Genomic DNA, 11296 nt, shown 5'->3' with positions numbered 1-11296 from the left:
ATCTCTTGATTTTCTAAAAAAATGTAGGGTCCAAAACAAGGTGATTTAGTGTTTCTTGTTGATGGTTCCACAAGGAAGGCTCGCAGGGTTATTCATTCCACTAATGCATCTCAACGTTGTGGTTTTGAATTGATTGGTACAACATGTGTGGAGATACATGTACTAGAAAGTTTTGATGACACCTTCTTGATTCCATTCGTCACAATGGATGCAAGAATCATGTCTCAAGTAGTTGAAAGCGTCATCAAATGGCCATTGCATAATATTCTTATGGGCAAAGGGAATTATAACACAATAGATGAGGATTTTCTTGTTGTTCAAGAAGATGTCTTGATAGATAGAGCGAGTTGGAAAGAGAAAAGAGTCATCCTTTGGGCTGACAATAGATCTACAAAACTTGGTGATGGAGTGGTATTGCTGGTCCACCCATATGAGGCTATAAACTATATTGAACTAGGTGAGAGTAGCTTGGATGTCATTGTGGAAGGGTCGATGCATCCACATCAAAGTGATATTTCAAGTTTTAATTTGGTAAGCTTGCCTATTAGGCAGCTCACATTTGAGAATGGTGAACCCTTGATAAATGACGCAGGATCTTCTTCTGCCATTGAGGGTATTCAAGATCCTCTCATGGAAGAAATGGGAGTTTCCCTTGAAAGCTTATATGCTTCCAGTGATGATGAGTATGAGGATGATGGCATAGATAACAACACTAAAACTAGTTTTGAAGAAGGCGTCACCAGTACAGAACTAGGTCTTCTTCTTCATACTCAGAATGATAGAGAGCAGGATGCCATTGCCAGTGACTATGATATCAGAGATGGGACAGGTAAGAAAAAGAGTTATATACATAGAGTTAGGCCTATAAAAAAAGCAAGTAATGCTCATGCTTTCAACAAACATTGTGATGTTGCAAACATGCACAAAGTTGCAACAATTGATTATTATGAGATGCAATGATGTCAGATTGGAAACAGATCCAAAATCATGCAAGCGAGGGCAGGCTTTTGAGGACAAAGCTACACTAGCTGATTGCATTGTCCATTGTGGCGCTTACACACAACTGCAAAAAAGCACGTTGTGGTAGTATGCAGAGTTGTGTGATTGGTTATAGCAGGTGATCGAGCACATTCCATGGGCAGGGTAAGCAGGTTGGAACGTCAGCAAGGCCTCGACCTTTGGGCTTCTTCTCTCAACTTCATGGCAAAATAGACCAAAGTGAGTAAAACATAACAAAAAAGAAAATAATGGAGGTAATTATTAAAAATTTACCATTGCAAAAATATAAAAAAATGGAAGATATTGAAAAAATTATTGGTGTATATATATATATATATATATATATATATATATATATATATATAGAGAGAGAGAGAGAGAGAGAGAGAGAGAGAGAGAGAGAGAGTGAGATCGTAAATACTAGCACCGTTATGTTGAGCAACAGTGGCAGATTGAGGCTTTGCCACACAATTGAAAGATTTTCACAATAAGGTCTATGCTAAAATTGCAGGCACTATTAGTTGCTTTATGGAAACATTGACACACGGGCTCTTTCAAGCATAAGAGAAGGTGATGCATCATAATTAGAGGTCTACATAGGGTCTCCATGATAGGGGCCATTCAATTCGTCTACTGGAAGAATTTGATTTTTGTATGATTCGCTCACATAAAAAAAAGTTTCTTTAAAAGGAACTAGTATGTGACCCACGCGTTGTTGCGGCTACATGTGCGTCAATTGAAGCAACCATTCTTCTCCTTCCCTTCACAAGGAGGGCAAATGTGGAAAAATTCTTATGATTCTCATCTGAGCTTTTTTGCTTCTCAAAGGCAACTTTCATGATGGGTGTGTGACCCGGGGGTGATTGCATGGCTATAGCAACTTTATCTCTATATGTGGGTAAATTTCAAAATTTACAGGTTGGATTTGACTCAATCTAGCTAGCATGTACACTTGCATCTACCAAGACTCGTCGCATGGATGTTGAGGTCTCTTGCAATTGACCATAAACATGTTAGTAATATAAGGTGCATATTGTTTTTTTGTGTACATTTGGGCACTATTGGCACCTTAAAATGTGAGGGCAATGAAAGGAGAAAAGTTCACTCATCGTTTCTCTTTGCAAGAGTTTTGGGCATCATGGTAAAAGAAAGGGCGTGATGCAAAACACATACACACACACACACACACATGCATGTTCTTCTTTGAGAGAAGACTGTATTTAACCATTCACATGCTTGCCTTACCCATATTTTATACCATAGCATCCATTTGGCTTAGCTCCCACTCCCTTAAATGTGAGACATAGCATTGAGGAACTACATGGAGGAGAGTCTCTTTTTGTACGCGAATTATATCCCTTAACAATTTGAGAGTGTGATCATCATACCCTACATGAGTGCTCAGCTTTTGATCAGATCAAACTTGCTTTACCCACATTTTAGCCCATACCATGGCCTACATACCTTTCTCTCCTAGCCACCTCATATCCATAGTCTTCAAGCATGGTACATGTTGTACTCGGTCCCATAGGTCAATCTGACCTTTAAGGATGATCTCTCTCTCTCTCTCTCTCTCTCTCTCTCTCTCTCTCTCTCTCTCGTTAACCTTTGAGGTCATTGTGTCCCCCTCTCCTTGTATAAGTATGTGAGCATGCAAGCCCTTGAGTTCAAGAATCAACGTTCATCAGCTAAAATTTTTAGGTCTCTTGTTATCTTCTTCTTCTCTCTCTCTCTCTCTCTCTCTCTCTCTCTCTCTCTCTCTCTCTCTCTCTCTCTCTCTATTCTAACTTGCTATGCAACATGACGACTTGTTGCCAACAATGTTTGGGTTGGATAAGGTTTGCCTAAACTTAATAGCTGAGAGTTGAGATTAGTCGCTCTTAAGATTAACGGGTCTCAAACCACGTCAATATGAAGAAAACTCTCTCTCTCTCTCTCTCTCTCTCTCTCTCTCTCTCTCTCTCTCTCTCTCTCTCTCTCTCTCTCTCTCTCTCTCTCTCTCAGGCTGCATATCTAGTTTGTAGTATTAAAATGAAGCATGTGAGAGGGGAAGAGCCTGATTGCGTATACCAGCGAGCCTGCTTTCTACCCGATCACGAGCCGGCTCTTCTCTCTCTACCTATCTAATGATGGTAGTTAAGAGCCTCGAAACGGGCGTAGCCTTTCACATGGTTGACTTTTGAGGACCTCCCGATTAGCAAGAACCTGTTCAAGATCTATCTCATCACTCAGTCAAATCAAGCATTTATCTTTGAAAGCCACCGGTTTTCTTGACTTCAAACAAAGCTGGAAGGCAATTTAGCCGTTCCAAAGTGACCAGACTCTAAATGTAAGCAAAATGACATGGAGGTAGCCCTACAATGGAGGCACATGCATGGAGGCAACCCTACAATAAGAGACCGGAGTTATCATTTCTAGGGGGAGGCAAAGGGCCCACATTAGGTATGCAACACCAAGGAGGATCCAAATGAGCAAAGGATTGCTAACTCCAAGACCAAGGCCAATACCCTCAATTGGAAATGATCATCCTCCAATGCAATCACATCAGTGTTCTGGAAAAATCATTTTTTCAAACATACAAGATTTCTTTCCTTTAATTTTCCAAGAGGAAAATTAGAAAATTAGGTTTATTTTGCAAGTTTTTACACTATTTTTCTCTATTTTGGGGTGGGATTTCTCCTTTTCCCCTTGCCCTCAACCGACATTTTTGAATTGAAAACTGAATGATATTAAACTGAGACACATTTTTCCCGAACACTGAATGGAAGACCCGCCTTGCACGACCATTGCCATGAGCGCTGTAGCAGCAGGCAATGCCACCTCTCCCCTTGTAGAACCCCTTTTTTCTTGCCTATGTCAGGAGTTCGAGATGTGAAAACTTGGGAAAGCTAAAAAGCATGGATGATCATGTGTTGAACCTCTCAACATTGTAGTATCCGCTGACTTGCCGAAAAAAGACAAAGAAAGTGGAGACGGATGTGGGACACACACTCTCTCTCTCTCTCTCTCTCTCTCACACACACACACACACACACACACACTTGAAGTGGACCAACTTATCGACGTGTGGCACAGCTCGTTGCTCGTTATTTTCCCAAGCTGCGAAGTAGAGCCACCCTTTACAAAAACAAAAGTAATCACCCTTCAAAATTGAAGGCTGGAGTGAAACTCCATGGCTTTGTTAAAGAATTTAAATAATATAAAACAAGGTGAGGAGTCACGATGGCCTGCAGAGATGATTAGTAAATTTTTGTGAAACAAAACACCCCTTAGAAAATAAATATTTTCTCAGATAAGGATTGATGCTTCCTGCAGAGGTCACCCTTATAACATAGGGTTTTTAACCAAGGGTAGGATATTGAATGGTGCAATGATTAGATTAGCTTTTAGGTAGAATGGTAAAGATTAAATTATTTCATTGGCTAAGTAAGGTTCATGTGTAGATAATTGTCAGCCTGGAAGAATGTAATTAGATGTGCAATTAAGTTGGATACCTATGGTCTCTTTGAGTCCAAAGCTCATGCAACTAAGCTTTAGAATATAACCAAATTACACGTTTATAATTTCTAGTAGATAATTGGCTGAAAAGTATGGTCAAGGTATTCTATCTTGCGACTGTTTAAAGATTAATAGATCCCTCTCAATGCAACTGAGAGAATGCTTGCTTCAAAGGCAGAAATAAATCTAACCCTAAACATGAAAATTAAAATGTGGAATTTAGATGCGAGAGAGAGGCCTTCAAAGATTGACAAAGGTGGTATGGGGGATGTTTGTTTTTCTCTCAAGACAATGCAACATAGCAAAGCAGACATTCCCAAGATAATGCAATGAGATATGATGTCATGGCATTGTACCATCCAATGCAAGCCTCCAAGGCCAACAACCTTCTTCACAACTCCTTGCAGGCCGACTAGAACAGATTTTGTTCGATTATTGCATGTCACGATGACCTTGGTTTGGCGCAGCAGCACAGACAACTCCTCATCAAAGCCCTTGTCGCTCGCACCCCCTGAGCACATCACCCCTTCCTCACTTGCACCACCTCCTTGCCCATACATAGCTCTTTCCCCTGATCGCACCTCCCTCCATCTCCATCTTTGTGCCCATCTCCATCATCTTTAAATCAATCGCCCTTCTTAACAAGAGCTCCCAATATATCTCATCATATTGTTTAAATTAGCATTGATTAAGCCCCAAGAAGCCCCCCGTGGCCACTAGAATATATGTTTCGATTGGATTGAGCTGAAATTAAGAATCTATAATTTGTCTGAATTGGAAAGCGCACAATACAAAATTGGCTTTGTATGATGATGATGATCTTGGTCTACAAGAATAAAAAAGAAGAAGTTGAGCAGCTCAAAGACATCCAAATAAGGTACAAGGAGAGGTAGTCTAATAAGTGTGCGTGTGAGTGGGGGCGAGAGAGAGAGAGAGAGAGAGAGAGAGAGAGAGAGAGAGAGAGAGAGAGAGAGAGGGAGATCTAGCAAGGCAAGATGCATAATACCATGGCATAGAGAAGACGACACAATGTGATACTGCATGCAAATATCCTCCTGACTGCTGCAAGCATACATGTTACTTCAAACATGTAAAACGAGCGATTGCACTCTTTGAATAACCACTTGAGGATCATTGGTGCCCAAAAAGAAAGGCGACGCAGTATGGAAAACAGCCTCACAACCATGGACAGCAGCATCAAAGGATCCTCCTTCCAGTAAGTCAGTTTTGAAAAGCTTGAGTCTTTCATGTGCCTTTGGCAAGGCTATCAAGTGGGCAGTATTAACCACGTTTTCTAAAATAGAGGTCGAAAGAGATTACCACACAGAGTAATGGAAACAGAGGGTAATACAGGGAAGTGGAGCCTTTACCAGGATCTCAGACAGAATCACGAACGGTGTACCCACGCTCGAGCAGGAGCTTCACAACCCAAGATGCAATGAAACCAGAAGCTCCTGTCACACACACTACCTTCTCCATTCCTCTTCAGTGTGTGGTTATGTGTGTAATAAATCTTGAAAAGATTTAAAGATTTTTACTGAGCAAGAATGTAGGATTTGAGACAGGTGCATGCTGGAGAGAGAGAGAACGTGTGGATATGTGCGCGCACGTGTGTGTATGTGTGTAGCGAAGCGAGAGCTTGCACTGTGGCAGACAGAGCTAGGAAATGCCGAGGAGAGAGAAAATGAAGGCTTCTTGTGAGATATTGAAAGAGAGAAAAGTTGCAACCACTTGCGGACAACCTCAATTGACAGTGACGTAAACTCGCATGCCTTCTCCACAGCGTTAATGCACTCCTCAGCAGGCTGCCATGTTTCCTCCTCTATCGCATCGAGTCATGTCGTCCTGCAGTCCCCGCCTTCACACAAAGCCCACTGGCCATCCACATGGACGCCATCCGTCAAAGGACACCCAACCCGGCCCAACACTAAGGCCTTTCTTGAGCATGCCAAAAATATATAGTACTAAGTATTGTGACTTTTTGATAGAACTCAGAAGGCAAAACTAAGTCTTTTCATTTTCTACCATCAATGTATTTGTTACTTACCCTTCACTTTTACATTTCAAGCCAAATGTTTGTTAAGTTCTTAAAGTGAAGGAGAGAGTGACACATGGATGCCCTCTCCTTCCTTGAAAATTTTAAGCTCAATTATATATCGTATAGATGTCATCCACACAATGGGATTTGATCATTGCCTCAATTCCTATTACTCCAAGGCTCTCATTTGTCGGAGACACCAACCAGGGTGCCCTTGGGAATACAAGGAATGCCTCAATGAATTTTGCATCATCATAAATTGTTGCATTGTCTTTGACTAATCAAATGACTTTGGTGGGTTCAATATGTTAGGAAATAAGACGTAGCTAAATAGATAATTGAGTAGAGAGACATATTTACATACACGAGATTATACAGAAGAGAGAGAGAGAGAGAGAGAGAGAGAGAGAGAGAGAGAGAGAGAGTACACACGATATTACTTAATGGAGAGAGACATATTTACATACACGAGATTATACAGAAGAGAGAGAGAGAGAGAGAGAGAGAGAGAGAGAGAGAGAGTACACACGATATACGTGGTTCACCCAATGTGGGCTACGTCCACGGGAAAGCAGCCACTCAATGGCTTTAGTACTTCAAAACAAGAAGTAGTTTACAAAGGGATTATACCCTTAATGGAGCTCCCGCCTTGCTTCACTCTCACCACCTCACACTCACCTTGTTGCATCAAATTCACACTCTATGAAATGTGTGTAGAAATGGCAGCCATGTGTAGCCGCCCTTATGTAGATAAGTCCAAATCGGACCCTCCAATCCGCCCATGTGTGGCCGCCCTTGAGAAGACAAGTCCGCTTTTGAATTCGGCCACCGACCACCGACCATTGACTACCGACCCCACCGGCCACCGGCCATTGACTACCGGCCAACCGACGGTTGTTTTCTGACCGCTTTTTGGCCGCCGTCCGGCCATAATATTCCGGCAAAAAGGAATATTCCGGCGAGGGAAAAAAATGTCTTGGGGGCTTCCACCCCTGAGGCCCCTAAAGTTGCCCCTGATTTTTGGCGGCTGTGAAAATTTTGGTTTTCGGCGAGTGATTTTCATTCACGCACGACGGCTTCTCCTCATAATGGGGGCCTTACAAATGTGCGCTTTTACCACAAAAAATTACAAGGGTAAATCACGCTCCATACTTAACAATCTCCCACTTGGAGACTGATCTCCAAACCAAACATGTGACTGCTTTCCATTCTGGCTTCTTATCCTTGAATGCCAATTGAAGATGAGCAAAAGCTCAACTTCTCCTTGTTGACCACCTTTGTAAACATGTCTGCAGGATTTTCACTTGAATGCACATTTCCTAGCTTTAGTTGTCCCTCTTCCAAAAGAGTGTGTATGAAGTGATATCTCACCTCAATGTGCTTTGTCCTTGAATGAAAGGCTGAGTTCTTTGCAAGATGGATAGCGCTTTGGCTATCACTGTACAAGACACAATTGTCTTGTTTGAATCCAAGCTCTTCTAAGAATCTGTGAAGCTACAGAATTTCTTTGCTTGCCTCTGTCATTGATACATACTCTGCTTCCGTGGTAGAAAGTGAAACCACTTTCTGCAGCTTTGAAGCCCAGCTTACTGTTGTGCCTCCAACCGTGAACACATAGCCAGTAGTGCTCCTTCGAGTATCTTTGTAACCTGCCATATTTGCCTCAGCATACCCTTCTAGAAAAATATCAGTTCCTCCAAAATACAAAGCATTTGTTGTGGTCCCTTTTAGATACCTAAGTATCCACTTCACAGCTTGCCAATGCTCTTTACCTGGGTTGTCCATGAACCTACTCACAACTCCCACTGCATGTGCAATGTCTGGCCTTGTCCAAACCATAGCATACATTAGAGAACCTACCGCTGCAACATATGGAACTTTAGACATATAGGCTATCTCCTCTTGTGTCTTTGGACACATATCCTTTGTTAGTTTAAAGTGACCAGCCAAAGGTGTAGAAACTGGTTTTGCATTTTGCATTGCAAACCTTTCTAGTACCTTCTTGATGTAATCCTCTTGAGATATCTTTATTGTCTTCTTCATCCTGTCCCTTGATATTTTCATACCAAGTTTCCTCTTTGCAGCACCTAAATCTTTCATTGAAAAAGATTTAGACAGCTCCTCTTTTAGGTCTTTGATGTCCTGCATGTTAGCACTTGCAATCAACATGTCATCAACATACAACATTAGGATGATGAATTTCCCATCTCCCAAATTCTTCGTGTAGACGCAGTGATCCGAGTTGCATCTTGTTTGTCCATGATCCAACATCCATCGATCAAACTTCAAGTACCATTGTCTTGATGCTTGTTTTAAACCATACAAGCTCTTCTTTAATCTGCAAACCATCTTCTCCTTACCTTTTACTTCATACCCCTTTGGTTGAAGCATGTAGATTTCCTCCTCTAAGTCACCGTGAGGGAATGCCGTATTTACATCCATTTGCTCGAGATTTAGATCATGAGTAGCCACAAGGCTTAAGACAAGCCTGATTGAGTTCATTTTTACAACAGGAGAAAATATTTCATTCAAGTCAATACCTTTCTTTTGAGAAAACCCTTTTACCACAAGCCTAGACTTGTACCTTTTCTTCCCACCTTCTTCTTCCTTCACCTTGTACACCCATTTGTTTTGAAGTGCTCGCTTACCTTTAGGCAACTCAACCAACTCCCATGTTTGGTTGCCATGTAGTGAGTCCATCTCCACTTGCATGCTCTTCGTCCATTCTTCTTTGAATTCATGTTGCATAGCTTCTTCGTATGATTCCGGCTCTCCAGAATCTGAGATCAAGAGATGGTTGAAGGAAGGAAAAAATCTTTCTGGAGGTATACTTGCTCTTGTAGAATTTCGGGAAATAGGTTGAGGCTCTTCATTTGGTTGACGTTGTTGCACATTGTCACCGTTTGCAGTCCTTGAGTCTTCACAGTCCTCAAGCTCCATGTACTCATCACCTGTTTCTTTTGTTTGATTTCTTTCCAAGTAATCTTTGTACATATTTTGTTCGTTAAAAATTACATCCCTACTCCTTAAGATTTTACCATCTTCAGGATTCCATAGGCGATACCCAAAGTCACCTTCTCCATAGCCAATGAAGAAACACTTTTTGGACTTTGCATCTAGCTTTGAGCTTAGGCTTCTATCTATGTGCATGAAAGCCTCACACCCAAACACTTTGAGAAATGCATAATTCACCGGTTTACCTGTCCATGCCTCTTCTGGAACTCCCCCATCTAATGCCGTTGAGGGTGACCGATTGATTAAGTACACAGACGTACTTACAGCTTCTGCCCAAAGCTCAAGCGGTAGGCCTACATGTAGCCGCATGCTTCGTGCTCGCTCCATGATTGTCGTGTTCATCCTTTCCAAAATCCCATTTTGTTGAGGTGTCCTTGGGGTTATCCTTTGCCTCCGAATGCCATTGCTAGCACAAAAGCTTTCAAAAGCTTGGCTGCAATATTCACCTCCATTGTCGGATCTGAGGCATTTAACTTTGGTACCTGTTTCATTCTCCACAAAGGCTTTCCACCTTTGAATTATGGAAAATACATCGGAATTATTCTTCATGACATAAACCCATGTTTTTCTAGTCGCATCATCTATGAATGTTACATAGTACAATGTTTTTCTAGTCGCATCATCTATGAATGTTACATAGTACAATGAGCCCCCGAGGCCCCTAAAGTTGCCCCTGATTTTTGGCGGCCGTGAAAATTTTGGTTTCCGGCGAGTGATTTTCCTTCACACACGATGGCTTCTCCTCATAATGGGGGCCTTACAAATGTGCGCTTTTACCACAGAAAATTACAAGGGTAAATCAGGCTCCATACTTAACACAATAAGTGCAGGGTTATGATATGCTTCCAAAATTGGTAAGCACATCAAGACTTCGTCCACAGGAAGAGGCTCGGTTTTGTCTACTAGAGTGGATATGGATTCAATTGCAACTCCAAGAAGGACGTCCTGCAGATCATCATCAAGGGCTTCAAAACAAGATTGTTCGGGGTCAACTGCAACAATAGGAACATCATTACATGCAACATCAATAGATTTGGGTGGCACCAGGTTACCCGTCAAAGGAGGTGCAGAAAAGGCTTTGTCTGTATCAAAAAAGGGTGGTTTACTCAATTGTGGAAGATCCTGATCAATGATAGCGTGTGGGAGCAAAAGGCTAGAAGGTCCCTCTCACTATTGGGAGAAAACATCACAAACAAGACATGATACTTGGAGTGAGAGATAGATGTACATATGACACACACATAAAGATAGACAAGGAGAGAGATAGGCAACAGAAATTATGTTGTATTGACTCCTTTGTAGGTAATTACATTGAAATTGCGCGGGGGGGGGGGGGGGGGGGGGGGGGGGGGGGGGGGGTTGATATGGAAAGGCGAGTGTTCGTGTCTGTTAGTGTAACAAGGCATGAAGCTAGACATTTGTCCATTTTACCCTCATAGAAGCCACCCTTTGCGGACAACAACCATGAAGAAGAGAACAACGTCAACAATCTGATCTTTGTAATTTCCCTTTGTGGGGTTGGTATAATCCCACCTACATGGTTTCTCTAAATTTTGAATTTGAACGTGAGATACCCTGCAAAATGTAGATAAATATAGTACTCAATTTACCTCTAAAATATGTTCATGTGTAGGTTTTTCAAGTTTTTATAAGAAGGTTTTTTTTAGCACTATTGCTAATGCAAAAGATGTTGTGGAGAGAGAGAGAGAGAGAGAGAGAGAGAGAGAGAGAGAGAGAGAGAGAGAG

This window comes from Adiantum capillus-veneris, chromosome 4, assembly GCF_014529385.1.
Source record: "Adiantum capillus-veneris isolate H3 chromosome 4, ASM1452938v2, whole genome shotgun sequence".
Lineage (NCBI taxonomy): Eukaryota > Viridiplantae > Streptophyta > Polypodiopsida > Polypodiales > Pteridaceae > Adiantum > Adiantum capillus-veneris.
The sequence above is the reverse complement of the archived record's forward strand: the minus strand, read 5'-3'. Positions refer to the sequence as shown.